Source organism: Cebus imitator, unplaced genomic scaffold, assembly GCF_001604975.1.
Source record: "Cebus imitator isolate Cc_AM_T3 unplaced genomic scaffold, Cebus_imitator-1.0 Scaffold16, whole genome shotgun sequence".
Taxonomy (NCBI): Eukaryota; Metazoa; Chordata; class Mammalia; order Primates; family Cebidae; genus Cebus; species Cebus imitator.
The window spans coordinates 9,691,886-9,709,393 of NW_016107331.1; the positions used below are offsets into that span (position 1 = coordinate 9,691,886).

The following is a 17,508-nucleotide window of genomic DNA, read 5'->3' on the forward strand; positions in this document are numbered from 1 at the left end:
TACACATGCTTGTAGGTATTCTGTGAACTCTTTTGCCTTATACTTCAATGGCCTCAGTCCACTGGCCTTGGACCCTTAGAAGGACTGTAATGGCTCATACTGCCACATGTGTAACAAGCATTTACCTTTAGAACGAACAACTAGTATATTGTAAATGCAGTTGAAGTGCTGATTTTCAAATGTCTGCATAAGCACTTGTGGTTACAAACCATACATTCTGCTAATTTTTTTACAGATTTGTGTTTTCCTATCATCATGCTCCTTTTTAGCCAATGAATTAGTACTATGAAGGTGTGTCCATTATCTTGTAAGCAGACAGCCTTCCAAATTTTTGTCGTTAAAATGAGGTTCTGGTAGTTGAAGCACTTGGGAAAAATAGTTATACTGTTTGGAAATCTAAAAGAAACTACTCTGTAGTCCTGGAAAAATTTATGAGCTATTTACATACAGTAGATTGAGAAATACACTATTTTTGTTCTTATGGAACATCTATAAAGCAAGCATTCAATTTCAGAATGGTCTATATGTGACTTCAAAAGTCAGACTGAAAAAATTCATTTCTCTAAAAAATCTTACAGAGTACATATACGAATCGGGGGAAAATGCAATTAAAATCTCAGCCTCTATCGAGTTACTTCAGAAATAAATGTTGGCTGAGGAATTGGAGTGGTATAAGAAGCTGCTGGTCTGCACATGCAAAGCAAATAATTATTGTATTAAAAATTACGGTTTTTAAAACATTTGTTTCTCATCTGGCATCAAATAAAGTTTAATTGCAAGTTGTTTTATGTCATTTTCTCTTGGGGATATGTTTTCAAAAAGATACACAGGAGGTTCATATGTACACACATCTCATTATTTCTCAGTAGGATTCGTGTTTGTACCACCTACTCGTGATTGGAAATGCATACTCTAATGTCGATTTCGGCTTGTACTGAGCTTTTACAACAATATAATTCTTCTTCTGCTACATGGTTCTGTAAGCTGTTTCACAATGAGATTCCAAATTGCCAAAAAAGCAAACCAGCCAACCAAAAGCCCTTAATGACTCTCAACAATTTCTTTGACATATTTAAGCAAAATATTCTGTTCGCTTTAACAAAAAGGCACAAAATTTTGGGTTTGGGTTCGAAATACAGTTGGCCGGCAGCTACTTATAAAATTGAGCAGCAGATACTGCAAGAAAAACAGATTATATGTGTATTCTATTTCTTTCCTGGACAGCCTGTATTGTAAATATTTGCTTTTACCATCAGCGTAAGAGACGAAAGCACTCTTTTCTTTCCACAATTTAGAAATGGCTTTAGAGAAATAGTATAATAATTATACAGGAAGTACCACAAAATAACCCTTTCGATTTTCTTGGTTATTGTTATGAAAAATCTTGAAACGTGCATTTGGTGTTAAAAGAATCTTGTTTAGACATTTTCTTAATGTGCTGAGCAAAAGGAGAAATTAGCTGCAAGTCTCTGAATGTATTGAAAGGCGACCTTAAATAAGAGCAAAGAGTATTTGAAAATAAGTGTAATGCCGTGATTACAAAAGGAGAAAATGGGGGTTTTTTGAATGGCAGACAGGGGTAGCAACACTGAATCATATTTCCTGGGATTTTCTGATGACAGTTAAAACATGTTAGTGGCTTCCTGTTGCCCTTGGGGTTTGCCCTGAACAGAGCTTACATAGCCCAGGAAGATCCCGCCTCTTCTCAGCTCCCCCAGCTCACCTCTGAGGGCACTCTGCCTACTCCTTACTCCCACCCACACAGGCTTCCTTTCAGCTCCTCCTATCTGCCCGAGCTGCCTTCCAGTGTAGGACCGTTGTACAGGTTGTTTCCTCTACTAGGAAGGCTTTCTGTGCCTTCTTTTCTCCTACTCAGCTTCCTCCTTCCTCTATTAAACCCTCACCTACCTTCCACCTTAGTCCTTCATAATACCCCCTGCATATCGCCAGGCATCTCTTTTGCAGCACGTGCCACAGTTGTCATCCTTAGTTGTTACAGATCTTTTGTAAGGTACTGTGAGTTCATGAGGCTGAGAACTCATCTGTTTAGTTCACCATGGTAATATACCAACAGTGTGCCTGGCACAGAATAAGCACCCAAATATTTACTAAATGACTGAAAAAGGACTCCTACTCTATCACTATCTATTCCAGACCCCAGTCAATGTAACAGAACAAACCTCATTTTCTGGCCAACATTTCCTTTCCTTGCAACACAGACTACATCATCTTATTGCTGAATGTGTACTAGCCATTGTATTTGTCTACCCAGGCCATACAGGAGCAATATATTGCTGATTTTTAATGTCCTATGACATGACTTGTCTATGAAAAGTGACATACAAAAATCGAATCTTTTTCTATTCTACTTCAACATTCCATTTTGTGTAAAGTAATCATAAACCACCCCCTCTGAAGGCCACTTTCCCTCAAGGTAATCTGGCAAACAATGATTCTATAGCAACAACAGGAAAGCACTACATCATTTTATGAGCCTTGCCTTTATTTCTCCAGGCAGTGATATTTTGCTAAATCCTTGCTGCCTCAAGGGGCTATCTGCTAGCTAGAAACCAGTGATTATAACCTGATGCTGTGCAAATCTATCAGAAAAGTCCTGTCAAGTTACTTCTTCTAAGTACTTACCTTCGTTAGTTAACAAAGCCTATCAACTTAAAATAAATAAATAAAGTGAGCCAAAGTCCTAATGCAATGATCTAATCAAGCAAAAAGCGATTACCTAAGTAATCATTTAGGAAAAGGCTTGTTCGGTTCTGGCTTAGAATGAACTCACATTTCCACATGTCACTCTGTCAGCCTTCCTTATTATTGTCACTGCTGTTATCAGCATGGTCCTTGCATTTCTATCTTATCTCCTACCTCCTTCTCCCTGTCCTTATCCCTTTAGAACCACTACCTAGGAGCTCTGGCCCTAGAGTGGACTGAGTGGATGCTTTTCTGAAACCAGCTGGATACAATCAAGAGGACGGAACAGGAGCCCTTTGCTTTTCTCACTGTAGAGAAGCCTCTTGGAAACGCCTCAGCTCCCAATGCCCAGGTTATTGTAAATTCCTGTGTTGTCAAAGGAGCCAATCATAGACACAGAGACAAAATTGTCTGTCAAAATATTTGCAAAAACAAATGGGGGTTGATAGATTTTATTACTAACTAAACCTTAACATCTTTAATTAGATATTCCAAACAAGGGAACCCTTCCCATGCCATAAAGTGAAGTAAAATGGACCATCATTACATCACATTGAAATTTAGAGGTGAGCAATTCTTTTCCTGTCTGATCTAGTTTTCATATTTCCTTGCTTCTGTGTTTACAGAAAATGGAAAGAAAGCTGTTTGTATGTTTAGAAGATTTCAAGATGGCCACTGTCATCTAAATTAGAATTTTTGGCTCATTTCCAGTTTGCGTGGAGCCCTGGCCCTTTCTTTAATAACAGTAATAACGAGTGCAAGCCTAAAACAGTTTTGGTCTTGAGTTTGCATTCCATGCATCTTCTTTGAAATGTTAAAACATCTGGTTTTAAGAAAAAAAATTAACTTCAAAATGTTTAGAGAGAAAAAGGCAGCCCACAAAATAAATCAGGGTCAAGTGTTGTTATTTCACGGGTAATTATAAAGCAGTCCAATTTATTAGTAAATCTTGCATCATGCTTACTTATAGCCACATCCATTGCAATTGTTTTTGGGATCTCATTGGAAAGTAGTTAAATAACAGGGTTTAGGAAAATATGGGACCAACTATCATGGCAAAAAATACCATGTGGCCTTGTCATACCTTGCTTTCCTAAGTTTTCCATCTTGCAAGTAAATTTTTGTCCTTCTTTAGTGTATTTCCCTAGTTAATTCATGAATTTTTACCAGCAGTTACTTGGAAACAAAAAGACGCCCACATTAAATTATTGAAAAGAAAATGCTTGCTAGTTTAATTGAAGAGCAGATGGTTGGCTCAAAGGGTCTTCTTACTGTGTTTCAATAGCACAGCAAGGAAGAGGGGGACAGGTTGCAGTGGCCCTATTAAGCTAACACAAACAACTTGGAGGAGGGTAAGGCTCAGCATTTTGAGAAAGCCAACTTCTTTGAGACTTTAATTATAGTTCAAGAAGACTCCTCTGCCTCTCTTTTCAAGCAAATGGGCTGAAAGGGATCTTTAAACTAGTCTGCAAGAGAACATAAACACTTCATGAAAATGGGGTACAAATCATTCAGACCAGGCAATACCAAGATGTAAAGCAGTCAGCATCACTTTTCTCTAAGGTCATTATCAATTCGTAGTAATCTTACATTGTCAGGGAAATGTTCACTCGTGTACCAACTGCTGAATGTGTGGTTGCCTCTCCAAAGAACCTGTAATCTCGTTTTTACAGCCAACGAAACAGGTCCATCTTCTAGCCTTGTAAGTTAATTTTTTCTTCTCCAGTTTTCACCAGTTTACCCAGATTAACTATTGAAGACTGATACTTAAATAGAAAAGCATTGGTCTAATTGTGAAATCCAGCAATTAGATTAGGAAACTATATTTAATGGTTTTTCTCTTTGGGAAATTTGTGCATATAAATAACCTGTTTAATCTTTTCCTTTCTGTCAAATAAATTAGATAAAGCGTCAAATGCAGTTTATTTCTGCTATAACTTAAAGAGTGGAATTTAGGCAGTGTCTATGCAGTACTATATATCTGGGTGGGAATGAGTGCATTTGGTAAAATACTGAAATCAAATCAAACCACACTTGTGTGCATTGTCCAACTGTAAACGTCTGTTTATATTAGAATAAATTATCTGACAATTATCTGGACAATTACCAAAAACATTTAGAAGTGAATAAAATCTGGAAAGATACCACAACATCTTTAAAGATGATTATAGTTTTACTCATGAGTGTGGTTCCTGATCATTAACCAGAGCCAACACATTCTTATTTCACTTACAGTTCAACAAATTTCGCTATCTCAGTTTCTACATTGCAATAATTTATATATTGTGATTAGAAGAGAGAAATGTTTCTGAGACAGGAACATTGATAAGAAAATCATGAAAAGAAGTGGTAGTTGGCAACAAGAAAAACGGCAGAAAAGTTCTGAAGAAACTCAAAAAGATTATAACTTGGATCTGTTAAATGTGGGATCAAAGCCTGAACATCCTAAAGCTGTTGTTTCTCAAGCTTCCCTGGTAATAAGAATCACCTGGAGGGCTTGTTAAACACTTTTCTAGTTCTTCTCTTAGAGGTTTTGATTCAGTGTGCCTGCTTAGGACCCAGAAATGTGTACTTAACAAATAATACAAGCCATCCTTAGCACTGTTTGGGAAACACCACTCCACAAGTAGAAGGGCTTAAAAAGAAGTCAATAATTGATGTATAGATGATATTTTAAGACATTCAGAAGAGGCTATATCATGTAGGTCATTTTCCATAGAAGATGAAAAGAGTAGTTTAACTGCATTATTTTATTTCTACTAACAATGGTGTCTTTAAGGGGACAAATTTCAGTAAGCGTAAGATTCACTTCTCTGTTACTGATTATTCCTTGACAAATTGTCTATTGAGAATTAGTAGTGCATAGAGAACCATATTTAATGAAGAAAAAAGTTTGGGATTGTGAATAACATAACTTGTCATTAAACTTTTATAGTTTGTGTTGAACTTCTCAAAGATAGCATTTTTCATCATTTACATAACATCATCAAGCCAGGAGCAAGTGCCTCTAAATTACATATTGTTTTATTATTTATAGGTTTTACTATTATATTAGATCCCCAGAGGTATTCAGACTAGTTATATATGACTCAGTGAATTCATAATCTAGAACAATTTACAATTGCATTTTAATCCAGAGTTTAAAAAGCTACTAATAACATCAACACATGTGAAATAGCAAGTGTTATTGAGTTAAATTATTTTCTCAGGGTGAAAGTGATTGAGCCATGTCTATCATAACATTCTGGAAGAGGTGGAATTTCAGGTTGAAATGATATTTTTTGTATGGTGATAGAATTACTAAAAACAACTTTCAGAATTTTTTCCCTGCCTTCAGTGAAGACTTTTATCATCTGAGCTCTCAATCTCAATCCTGCTGTCCTTCTTGGGTGCTTCAATATCTACTTGGATGACCTGCCGAGGCAATGACTTGGGCTTTCAATTTCTTATTTTTGATGTCAATGATGTGACCTTTATCTTTAAGCTACTTCAGCTATCCCATTCCATTGTTGCATGTTGGATCTTCTTATAAGCCCAAACTTCTTCTGAAGTATTGACTTCAATAATCTCACTCCATGTGTAAGGTTTATGCCTCCATTCTCCAATATACTTTTTTCTGCCACACAGTTTCTGGAATATGTGGGGACTTCTGATTCTTTGTCTCTTCCGCTTACCCCTGTGAACAAGTCTGCTTTCATCTTCACATCCTTCCTAACCCAAATTAGATGCCCTGTCAATATCCTTAAACTGTGTTGTCTTCTTGCTTTTCTATTGTACCTTTTCTGAAAAGCCTCAATGCTGTATAAATTGAACTGGATTAATCCTAGTTCAGTACAGTTCTACAGCTTTTGAAAATCAAACAAACTGAAAGACAGGGGTACTATTATAGATTCTGGGTTTCCAAAATCAACTTGTTCCTCAACAGAGCCAACCTACACTTCTAGGAATCATTAGTTGCCTCCCTTTATTGCTCTCCATGGTGACACTTTCAACACATCTGTATGTTCCTCAGAACTCTGATCTTCTCTTCTCCCCTGTCCTCAACAGATAATCTTGTCTCTGACTTCAAAGTGAAAATGTAGGCCATCATAAAGAAACTCTGTCAACTTTGTACTGTCTTTCAACTGTGATAGTACTTCCTTGTGTCTATGATTAATCCCTCTACCTGTGTCTGGAGCATTCTTATTTTCTTGTTAAGGATTTCATGACCATCTTTTGATTCAATCTCTCCATATTGGTTAGTATTCATAGTTCAAATGTTTCTCATGTTAAAAAAGAACTATATACAAACCTTCTCTCCCCCTCAGAGCCCCTCCACCTTTCTGATTCATGGTTAATGTTATTTAATGAGTTGTACATAAAATTGCCTTTATATTTCACTTCTACTTGTACTTGAACTTCAATAGCCTGGCTCTGTTTCTAGGACTCTGCTGAATTTCTTTTTACCACATTTACAGATCTATGTCTTTATTATTAAATGTAATGAACAGTTCTTAGTCTGTATTTTACTTGGTTTTTCTGCATTATTGGAAATTATGGACCATAAATTCCTTTGAAACATTTTCTTTTCTGACTTTTGAAACTTCACATTTTTCTTGCTTTTCTATGACTTTTTTTGTCTCTTTTGAAGACTTTTATCTACCAGCTAAACTTGGGTTTCCTCCAGTTTTACTCATTGCTCCTTTACTTTTCTCACTTAATATATTCATTTAATGCAGCAGTTTCTATAGCATCCATATTAAGGTGGCTCTCAACTCACATCTTCAATATCAATCGCTCTGTTCAGCTTCAGTCCTATAGAGCCAGTTTCTTCTGTGCATGACATACTTGGGAATAGCTACTTACTGTTACAATTCTTAATCAATCTACACTCATCCCTTACCATGATCAATGAAAGTCTTAATGGCATCTCAGCCTCTAGACTCATCCACAATTCAGTCAAGGTAATATAGTTTAGTGCAAAGTTGATCTCTAATTTCTACTGGAAAACTTTCAGAGGCTTCCCACTGCTCTCAAGGTAGTGGACTATGCCTTACAGAGTCCTCCACTATCTCAATCCAATCCAGCCTTGTTGCTCAGCAGTTTTTTCGTGAGTGCCATGCTTTAGATATATTAGACATATTTACTTACTTTGATTGAGCTAGGCTGTATAACACTTCCAGGTGATTATGCACTGTATTTTCTTGGCCTAGGTATTTTCCTGCCTTCACTTTTTATGTTAGTTTGTTCTTGTATTGATATAAAGGAATACCTGAGGCTTGGAAATTAATAAAGAAAAGAAATTTAGTTGGTTGATGGTTCTGCAGCCTGTACAAGCATGGCTCTAGCATCTGCCTCTGGTGAGAGCCTCAAGAAATTTACACTCATGACAGAAGGCAAAGAAGGAGCCACTGCATTACATGGTGAGACAGGGCATTGAGGGAGAGTGGGCAAGAGAAAGAGCAGGGAGGTGCCCACACTCTTAAACAATCAGATCTCATGAGAACTCAGAGCAGGAATTCACTCATCACCAAGGGGATGACACTAACGTCCCCTTGAGATCCACTTCCATGATTCAAACACCTCCAACCAGAACCCACCTTCAACACTGGGGATAACATTTCAGCATGAGACTTGGACAGGACAAACATTTAAGCAATCTTAATTTCCAGCTCCACTCTTGAGGTCTTAGCTTAGGTGTCTCTTCCTCTGGAAAGTCTTCCTGATTGGTCATCTTGGGCAAGGTGATTATTCTATTTGCCCACATAGCAATGTAAAGTCCCCCTGTCTTAGTCCTTACCATCCTCATTTGTACTCCCCATGAAACCAAAGGCTTCTGGAGAAAAGAGACTGTGTACCTTTGCTACAATTGTTCTCCAACACAGCATAGCTCCTGGGACAAAATAGGTACTCAATGAACAATAAATCAGTGAATTAGTATATTTCCAGATGTAGGAAACTTTATATAATAATGAGAGAAAAAATGGGAAGACATAAGAAGTAAAGCATTTTTGCCATGACATAGTTACAGACGGGGTCCTTAAGAAAAGAAAAGGTATTACTTCTCTCCTGGGTTTTTCCCCTGAGGAATTCTTCAAGGTCTTGTCATTGGAAGGAAGGAACCACATTAATACAGTTTTAATCATAGTGTTTTATCGTAGTGTTCACAATCTCCTGTTTACCTATGATCACTAACAGGTTACAGGATTCTTCAACATAGAAACATAAGAAGAAAAGAGACCGCTGAATGTCATCCCCCTTCGTTTCATTGCACACGCATTCACTTCACTATGCCATGAGACCACTAAATTAAATCTGATGGTTTTTGTAGGAAGCACATGCAGGTGAAGCAAATCTGCTAAGAGAGCCTAGCAATTCCTTTCAGGGTGACATAATTTCATTTTATTAACATCAAGTGATACAATGGTATTAAAAGATTCAAGTAAGTTAAGCAGTTTTTTTTTTTTTTTTTTTTAAACTGGTCCTGGATGAGACTTTTCTCCAGTTCCCTTTCTCTAACTACACTAAATTGCAACATTTCTCTAACTTCAAACAGTTTGATCATACCTTTCTCCATACCTTTTAATTCTTCCTCCCAAGGGGGAGGGTAGAACATGTGTTTGAAAGAGTTTTATCCCTAACACAATCCATGTGACCTCCATGTCTTCTAAAATGATTTCTGGTGGGAATGCTAGTGATTTTGAGGATCACATGTAATTTCCTGCTGAGCTGTTTAGCATGTGCAAATTACCATTTGACCTCCATAGTGACATATTTGTCATAGCAATTTTCACTTCTAGTGAAACGAGTTAAACTGCCTCAGTAAAAGTGATTTTAAGCAGTAATTCTTCATACAAAACCTTTCACATGAATCTGCCTCAATGTGTTTTAAAGATTGATACCTGGGCTTCAGATATTTCTTTTCATGTTGTTTTTAATAAGAAGCACAATATTTCCATAACTCATATTTGGAATGGTTCCTGGTTTTGGAAGCAGATTATTAAAACTGAGCATATGGAGGTCTTAAAGTAGAACCTTATGGGGGAAAAACAGTTGATCAAGTCTATTTTTCAGCACTGAAAAATTAAATGCTTGCAAAATCTTGGTAAAGCTAGGTTTATTCTTTATAACTTTTTAAAAACCCAAATTAGTGAGCTATCTGTGTCGGGTAAGAATATGACCACACAGAAAGCTCCTTTGTCATGATCATTTTTAAACAATCAGACTGTTCCTTTGCCTACATTTTTTTCCACTTACTATTGTATTGCTTAGGAGCAGTCAATGGACACTTTTGAATGAGAATCTTAAAAAAGGAAGTTGAATACTCAGTGATTGACTTTGTAGATGAAATAGAGAAAAAGGTGAGACTAATCTGAATTAAACGGAGCAATAAAATGAGAATCTGTTGAAAACACTTGTTTCTAGCATGCCAAGAATTCAGCACCATCAGAAGGTTTGCCCCTGATTGAAATTTAGCCACATATAACATTCACCTCTCTCCCCGATGGACTTGCTGTTTTCTCCAAGGAATGTAATCAGAAAATTTTGTACAATTCAAACATGCACAGTGATTGCGCTTATTTATTCACCCAAATTTCCTGAGTACCAAATGTCAGCACTCTACTATGCACCTCATAGCCAAAGACAAATAAGATACTGTTCTTTAAACAATTTTAGTAGAAGAAAAGGAAAGCATTTTAGAGATGATTGCAGTAGTATATGATACATGTACTCTTGGAAGTGTATTTAGGGTGCAACAGGAATTCTGAACTAATTAGGCGTTCATTAGATAGATATGGGCAGGGGGAAATAAGGGCATCTCCAAATTAGGAGGCATTTAAGTTTGTACTTGTTAAGAGAATTGTGCTTAGTTTGGTGTGGTTAGATTTCAGGATGAGTGTGGGGGAGTGGCAAATGATGACTCTGAAAAGACAAGCTGAACCTATTCTTATAGGCAGTAGGAAACTGTTCACAGCTTTAAGTAGAGAAGTAACACAATCAGATTTGCTCTTGGAAAGATGCCCCTGGCAGTAAGATGGAGCATGGACTGAAGGATGGTCAAATTATATTAAGAGACCAGTTAGGAGCCTATTGCGTCCAAAAATGATGAAAGCGTTGAATTCCAGCCATATACTGAAGTTAGAAAGTTGGGAAAAATTTGACAGATTTTTTTAAAGGAAGGCAGAACTTACTGAATTTAGTGAACTTCAAATGTAGGAAAAGAAGAATGAGAAATCTGAGATTGTTCTTGGGTTCTGAATGGGGTGGCTGGGTTTGTCTTCGTACTGTTAAACAGACGATTATATGGAGGATGATCTGCTTGGGAAGAGAATAAAATGAGATGAGTTTTGGATTCATTAAAGAAATCAGTACAGACTTATGTAGACATGTTCAGTAAACTATAAAAAATTTGAGCCTTAGATCAAAGAGAGAAGCCTGGGTAATAGATTGCAAATTATCACCATGTGGAAAAGACAGTAAGATTAGATTTCTCAGTGTGTGGAGAAGATATTTTGACTTAAATAATTTAATGTTTCCATTTTTATTCATGGATGCTTGAATGAAACCATTTCATTGAATTCATTTTGTGGAGAAGAGGATTATAGCTGGTAATTTTTACTTTATTTTATTTCAATAGCTTTAGGGGTACAAGTGTTTTTGATTACATGATGAATTGTATAGTGGTAAAGTTTGAGATTTTAGCATACTTATCACCCAAGTAGTGTCTTTGTACCCAATATGTAGTTTTTAAATTCTTCACCTTCCTCTTATCTTTCCCCCTTCAGGGTCTCCAATGTCCATTATACCATTTTGTTTGCCTTGTTTACCCATAGATTAGCTCCCACTTACAAGTTAGAACACATGGTATTTGGTTTTCCATTCCTGAATTACTTCACTTAGAATAATGGCCTCCAGCCTCTGGCCTCCAGTTGCTGCAAAAGATATTATTTCCTGCATTTTTATGGCTCAGTAGTAGTCCCTGGTATGTATATACTACATATCCTTTATCTACTTATCAGTTGATGGGCATGTATGTTGGTTCCATATCTTTGCAACTGTGAATTGTGCTGTGATATGTGTGCAAGTGTCTTTTTGATGATTTCTTTTCCTTTGGGTAGATACCCAGTAGCAGGATTGCTGGGTTGAATGGTAGATCTACTTTTAGTCCTTTAAGAAATCTCCATACTGTTTTCCATAGAGGTTGTACCAATTTAAATGCCAGCAGCAGTGTATAAGTGTTCCGTTTTCACCAACATCTATCACTTTTTGACTTTTTAGTAATTGTCATTTTGGCCAGGGCAAGGTGGTATCTTGTTTGCATTTCCTTGATGATTACCAATGTGAACATTCTTTCATATGCTTGTTGACTGTTTGTATATCTTCTTTTGAGAATTGTCTATTCATGTAATTTGTCATTTTTTGGTGGAATTATTTGTTCCTTTCTTGCTGATTTGTTAGAATAACTTGTAGATTTGGGATATTAGTCCTTTGTCAGATGCATACTTTAAAAATATTTTCTCCCAATCTATGAATTGTCTGTTTACTCTGATGATTTTTTTTTTCTGTACAGAAGCTTTTTATTTTAATTAGGTCTCATTTATTTATTTTTGCTTTTGCTGCGTATGCTTTTGGGGTTTTATTCATAAATTCTTTGCCTAGGCCAATGTTCAGAAGGGTATTTCCAAGTTATTGGCCAGAATGTTTATGGTTTTAGGTCATAGATTTTGGTCTTTAATCCGTCTTGAGTTGATTTTTCTATATGGTAAGAGAGAGTGATCTAGTGTCTACATATAACTATCCAGTTTTCCCAATACCATTTATTGAACAGGGTGTCATTTCTTTAATTTATGGTTTTGTATGCCTTGTCAAATATCAGTTGGTCGTAAGTGTTTGGGTTTACTTCTTTTTTATTGGCCTATGTTTCTACTTTTATACCAGTACTATGCTGTTTTGGTTACTAATATAACCTTGTAATATAGTTTAGAATCAGGAAATGTGATGTCTCCAGATTTGTTCTTTTTGCTTAGGATTGCTTTGACTATTCAGGCTCTTTTCTGTTTCCATATGAATCTTGGGATTTTTAGAAATTATCTAAAAAATGCTGTTGGTATTTGGATAGCAATTGCATTAAATTTATAGATTGCTTTGGGAAGTGTGGTCATTTTGGTGATATTGATTCTTCAAGTCCATGACCATGAGATATATTTCCACTTGTTTGTGTAATCTGTGAATTCTCTCAGCAGTGTTCTGCAGTTCTTCTTGTAGAGATCTTTCACCTCCTTGGTTAAGTGTATTCCTAGGTATTTTATTTTTTCACAGCTATTGTAAAAAGAATTGAGTTTTTTATTTTATTCTCAGCTTAGTCATTGTCGGTGTATAGCAGTGCTACTGATTTGTGTATATTAATTTTGTAACCCAAGACTTTACTGAATTCATTTATCAAATCTAGGAACCTTTGGAGAAGTCTTTAGGGTTTTCTGGGAATATGATCATATCACCAGCAAACCGAGATAGTGTGACTTCTTTTCCAATTTGGATGCCCTTTATTTCTTTCTCTTGTATGATTCCTGTGGCTAGGACTTCCTTGTTGGTAATTTTTAAAAAGTTAACATTTAATAATTGTTTTTGGAGGATTATTAAAAATACCCATGACATCAAAACCATACAGTCAAAGAAGCTATATCAAAAGAACATCTTAAAACACCTGTGTCAGAATATCTCGCTCCTCAGAGAATGTGTATAGAGTGAGGAGAGGATCATATCCTGAGGAATTCCAGCATTTAAGAGGCAGGCAAATGAAGGTAGGAAATCATGGAGAGAGAAGGAAAATAGCATCAGAGGCTTAGAGAAAGAAATAGGAGAAAGTAGTATAATGAAAGTAAAGGGAGGAGGAGAATTTGCGAGGGAGAAGAGAGTCAGCTGACAAGGATTCTGCAATGAGGAGGCTATTGCTCATCTTAGAAAGGTCAAGAGGTGTCTATTTGGGAAGCAAGAGTCAAAAAACAATGGGTTGAGAAAACAGAAGCAATAAAGATATCCAAAAAGCTGTGACAGAAATTTGTCATTAAAATAAGAAGAGAAATTCTGTAGTAATGTGGAAAAGAAAATAAAAATATGTGAATCAATGCTGAGGAACAATGAAATATTTTAATTTTTAAGGGGCCAATCTGGAAAGGAAGGAAGAAAAGAGAGTGGCAGTATAGGTACATTTATAGATGTGTGTTTGAAGGTAGGAGGGGCCTGTGAAGAGACCAGAGATTCTGCATAGACAGATTTGTCCTTAATGGCTCCTAATTCTTATGTGTGGCTGGAGGTAGGCAATGTGAGGAGAGGGGTGAGGGGCCTTGGTTATGTGTGAGATCGGTGGCAGTTTCAAATAGCTACTCTGGAGGCTGGAAAGGGATTCAATTAGCAATGTGTAAAATGATTGTAGAATTAGGATGCTAAAACACCTCAGATTGGAAAGCGTAAATGTGTAATACCACCAATCTGGCTGGTTGTATGTATATTTTTTAAAGATGACAAATAGATCTTTGTGGAAGTGGAGAGGGGGTAGAAGGTTTTTAAGAAGGTTGTGAAAGGACAAAGGGCTAAGATTTGAAGGCTCTGATGAGGCAGCAGATAAGTAAAGATGAGTTTAGAAGTTTAAAGTAGTAAAAACCTAAGGATGAAAGTGGCTAATTATTCTTCATGAATCTTAACTTTTAATAGTTTATTAAATTTATTATAATTTAGAAGAACTTTAATTCTTCTATTCTTCCATTCATCGGTTACTGACTGATTTGTAATCAATTATCCTTGAGGACAGTGGTCACATGTTTTTATTTCTACTAAAAGTACCTAAAAACTTCATATGCAAACAGCAGATGATTGCTCATTATTTTTGAACAAATGCTACCCCAAAATTCCTGCTGTCTGGTTATATTCTAAAAGAAACAACAAAAATAGGATTATAAGTTATGATTATTTTACATTTTTCTTTCTTGCATAGTTGTGGAGGATGGTTTAATAGACAGTTGATAACACTGCTGGATGATTTTAGATAAAGAGCTTATGTGGGCCTCTATGATTGTCTATAAAGGCAAAGAAGAGAAAAGAAGGGAAAAGAGAAACACAGCTCAAGCTTAGTTGGAGTAATGCTTTGAATAAAAGAAAATACCATACAAGAAGTAAGGGTGAATACGATTTTCTACAGAAAAAAGAATCATTTTATTTTAAATAAAATTAACGGGCTAGAAAATTGAAGATTAAGAGAAAAGGAATAAGGGATATCAAGTCAGATATTAAAGAAAATAATCTATTTTTCAGTGCTTTTAAAGTAATCAATGAGACTAAAGTCTTCGAAATGAATTTGAACCAGAAATTCAATTCCTTTGAACAAGACAGGCTTTGCAAGTCCACATTGGACACTCAGCCTTAGACTTCCTCTAGAATTCTCTAATTATATGACTGATAAATCTGCTGAATATTACATTATCAATTTTATCATAAAAATTGTTATTTTTGGCTTGTTAAAAATAATAAACAAAAAAACTATAAGTCAATAATTATTCCTTATTTTCCTTCACTTGATATGTAATAAAGTCTCTTATATTCACAAAACTAGAGGAGCATTTATATCTTATAAATATTTGATAGCATGAGAAAAAAAAAAACCCACAGGATTTTCTTTTATGTTGTTTCCTAACAGAATACTATGTTGTGTTGATTCTAGTTAATGCCCTATGACAGTCACCCACATTTTCTGGACTCACCAAGGCCTCCTCTCCACTAACTTGGTCTCCAACCTCCACAAAGATGCAAGCCTAACTCTGTTACATTGCTCAACACAATAAAGGAAGTGGCAGTGAAGAAACTAAACAATGCATTGACTCTAATTAAGGCTGTTTTTTAACATGTGCTATCCAGGAAAAGACATATGGTATGTTTTAGGAGATTATGTCTCTGATTCAAGGATAAGCCTTTTTTTTTAAAAAAAAAAAAAAGAAATGTAAATAAAAGTAGAATTTGATGTGCAGGATTTGTCATGATTTAACTATGTACCTATAATCATGCATTTACTATAATAGAATCCGTGTAGTGTGTTTCAGAATTACATGGTCAATTAAACTCTTAAGTATCTAAAGCTTGGCCAAATTTTAATTGTAAATTTATAACTTAGAGAATTAACCAGATGTATACTTCTTATTTTCTCTTTGCTAGGCTTCTGTGAAATTAAAACAATGTTGAATGTTTTCAGCATTAATCGATACCTTAGTAATCAAACACAGACAGTGCATTCAAGCATTATAATTGCTTTTTGGGTTTAAAAAGAAGTTCCTTACAATCTAATGCATTTGAAGAATATATGAGAGCAGAGTTTTCTATAAATGTGACTTTGTTTTCAATTGAACTTTGAGACTTACCATTTATAAATGTTTTGAGAGTAGTTAATTGGTTACATTTGAAGTTTTTATAACCCAGAAGAGTACAGCTAACATTCTACATGCAATTGATGTTGAGAGGGCATCAAGATTCACCAATTTTCATTCATTCAACACCTTTACAGAACACTTACTGTGTGCTGGCTCTGACATGTAAGATTTGTAGTTGTTATGAAGTAACAATACATCAAAAGAAATGTTGGTAAGCTTTGAAAAAAATGGCCTGGTACTTGGAAAAGAGGGAAAAGCAGGACTAATAATAATAAAGGAAAGGCTTACACCATATGACAAAAAAGATGAGAAACAAAATATTCGATCAGAGGACAGTATAAAGAACAAACTTTTATATAATCAAACAATTAAAAAGCATATGTTAAATGAGAAGTGAAAGAATGAATAACTCTTTTCTTCAATTTTTGTGTTCTAAAGACATGCCATTGTCAAATCTGATAGGCAAAATCTCTTAACTGACTTATTGGCTCATACTAATTGACTGACTAGGGAAACAATGAGAAAGATGGGATTTGAGAGTGAGGAGGCATAAAGGGGAAAATCACATTAAGAAAACAAGAAAATATCCTTAGGAGGAAAGAAAAAGTCAAAAAATTATTAGTTTTTCCAGATGTTTCCTTTAAGCTAGTTTATTATTTCCATTAATGCTGTATTTTAATCATTTATCACAACAAAGATAAAGTGTTTAACCAATTATTTTTACTTATATGACAGTATACTTATTTTTTATCTCCATCTTTAATTTTTGTTATTTTTACTGGTATCAAGAAAACTAATGTGTGATATCCTGTTGTCTTAAAAAATAGTTAATAATGTATTAGCCCTCATTAATCTCTACAGACTTCTCCTAAATTGAATAATGTAACAAACTTAATATGTATGTTGCTAAATCTCTCACATGTTTAAATAATTTATCTTTACCTGGTTTTGGATTTTTTAACTTTCCAATAATGACTGGTTTTATAATCCAGTTTCTAATTTCCATTTGTTATATTCAGCAAACTGATCCCTGTCTCTGGAAACACTCATAATATCTCTATCTGTCTCTCTGTCTGTCTGTCTGTCTGTCTATCTATCTGTCTGTCTGTCTTTCGGTCTATCCATCCAGCCATCTACTCATCACATCATCTATTCCCTCCCTCCCTCCCTCCCTCCCTCCCCATGAGACAAAATTAAAAAAAAAATGAACATGTTATGACAAGTAGTTTTAAAGTTTTTTCATTGTGGTAAAATAGATAAAAACCATAAAATTTACGATTTTAGCAATCTTTAAGTACACAGTCCTTTAGCATTAAGCACATGCAAGTTGTTATTTCAACAATCGCCATCATCTATCTTCAGAACTTTTTCATCTTCTCCAGCTGAAATTCTATACTCATTAAACATTACT

The 17,508-nt window shown here is 35.4% G+C and overlaps 1 long non-coding RNA gene across 1 annotated transcript in view; it reads left to right on the forward strand.

Moving 5' to 3' along the window:
- Positions 1 to 234: 234 nt before the first annotated feature.
- The window catches only part of LOC108289146, a 124,319-nt gene continuing 107,045 nt past the window's right edge, over positions 235 to 17,508 (forward strand). The window contains exons 1-2 of the long non-coding RNA XR_005196888.1: positions 235 to 291; positions 3,190 to 3,269. This is a non-coding gene — a long non-coding RNA (uncharacterized LOC108289146). The remainder of the gene's footprint in view (positions 292 to 3,189; positions 3,270 to 17,508) is intronic.